Here is a 2,155-nt window from a genome sequence, read left to right as displayed (position 1 = left end):
ATTTAATAAAATCTGCATTTGCACATATGATACACTTTCAGCTCACCCCTTGAAATGGGTACTTGATAAATTGATACAAACTGAATTTTGAAAGTTGAAAAACATTTCATAGGACAAATGAAAGGTATAGGACACAATTCTAAAGCCTTACCCTTTGATAATTAACTGGCCCCATTTTACCCTTCTTCAAACTAGGCCATCTGAATGAGATTAGGTGCCTTCCTAATAATGCATATACAAAATTTTGAAATGGGCCTCTCAAAATTCTCAAATTTTATGAGTCCCAACAGTGGCTCTAACTAGGGATGGTTAATTGCAAGATCAACACAAGAATTCAAAATCTATGATAGAGCAAACCACCCAAAAATAGATCACTTCTCTTCTCTTCTCAAAAACAAAGGGTTCCTTATTCTACCCAAGCAACAGGCACTTTATTGAAAACCACACAACTGAAGCAAAGAAACTATACAAAATATACAACTTATAAATGGCCTGGGCCATCAAAACTGAAATCAATTCTTACCTTTGTCAAACACATGATTTTCATTTCCACAAATCAAAGGTAAGCTGAAATCAGCATTCACATCTGCTTGGTCAGAAACACTGCCACTTCTAATCAGCTGATCACATAAAACATAATCATCAACATGTTCATAATAATTCAATCTTTGAAAACCAAACAAATGCTTAAAGTGTTGGTCACTATGTGACATGAGAGTGCCACACTCTTTACAACTGTTTCCCAGCTGAAAAGAGAAGTAATTCAACTTACTCTGAACACTGGGAACATCAGGCATATCTCTATTGCTAGTTTGCTGAAATGATGAACACTCTTCCACAATGATGGCTTGCAAACTAGAGAGAAATATTTCCTCATAAAATGACTGCACTTCATCTTGTTGATCACAATTTCTGTCAGCACTTTGCACAAGTAAAAACACATGATCATTACTTGTCAATGGTTCATTTCCTATCTGCAAATCTGGGAAAATCACTTCAGACTTGTTATTTCTTTTAAGAGCAAGATCCACACAATGCATATTAAATTATGAGTTCATATCAACATATGAATCTGCATCTTCACACCTATCAACCGTATATGCTTTTTCATCTTGTCCATCACTCATATCAAATATAGGGAAAGAATCAACAGCATATGTATCATACTTAACACCCTCAAAAACATCATCAGTATCTAAACATGTACTGGTTGGGTATGAGAGATTGGGCACATTTTTGGATGCATACCACTGAAGATCAGCAGCTAAGAGTTCTAATATTTTTTCACTGCTTAGTGAACCTTCTCCTTCGTTTTCCTTTTCCTTGGCTTCATCTTCTATGCTGTAAACATTGTCCCAATTTGATAAAGGTATTAAATCTGTAGTGCTCATGTATTTATACACATTTATTTCATCATTACAACAACTTGCATCTACATCATAACCTTTATCATGCTGCTCATAAAGTGCTGCTATATGTTGCAACATAGTTTCATAACTTTGGTTGCAAACATTTTGTGGATTGAACTTAACAACAAGGTGATCTATATCATTCAGATCTGAAACCTCAATGGGCTCATGATTATTTGAACAATTACTTATGTTCTCACAAGTTTCTTCTTGCTCTAAATACACATCCACACTGTCATGCTAAGAATAAGAGTCACCTTCGGCATCATAAGAGATATATCCACTCACTAATTCATCTCCATCACTATACTCAATCTTGTGTACATTTTCAGATTTAGCCCTTTCAACCTCATATATCCATTCTTTAATGCATGCAACACTTTCTTCTCTCAAGTTTGTAGACCAATTAATTGAGTCAGGCTCATCAAGCTCTAAGAACTACTCAATCCAAACAGACTACTAGCATCAACTGAAAGCTCATTCAAAGCATCTATAAATCTTTCATAGAAAACATATGATGACTCTTCCTCTTTTCTTTTCCCTACTTTCTTTCTAAAAAACAAGATAAACTTTTCTTGGATCTTTTTAAGACATTTTTCAAACTCCCTATCAATTTCTTTCAGATTTGACAAAGGATTTGGAGATCTAGGAACCACATCTAGATCCATCAAGTTTAAAACATCTACTGAACCATTATCATGACCTTTCATCCTTACTGTTTTACAAACTCTCTTCAAAACACATGT

Source organism: Cryptomeria japonica, chromosome 7 (assembly GCF_030272615.1).
Source record: "Cryptomeria japonica chromosome 7, Sugi_1.0, whole genome shotgun sequence".
Classification (NCBI taxonomy): Eukaryota; Viridiplantae; Streptophyta; class Pinopsida; order Cupressales; family Cupressaceae; genus Cryptomeria; species Cryptomeria japonica.
This window is presented reverse-complemented; position numbering follows the sequence as displayed.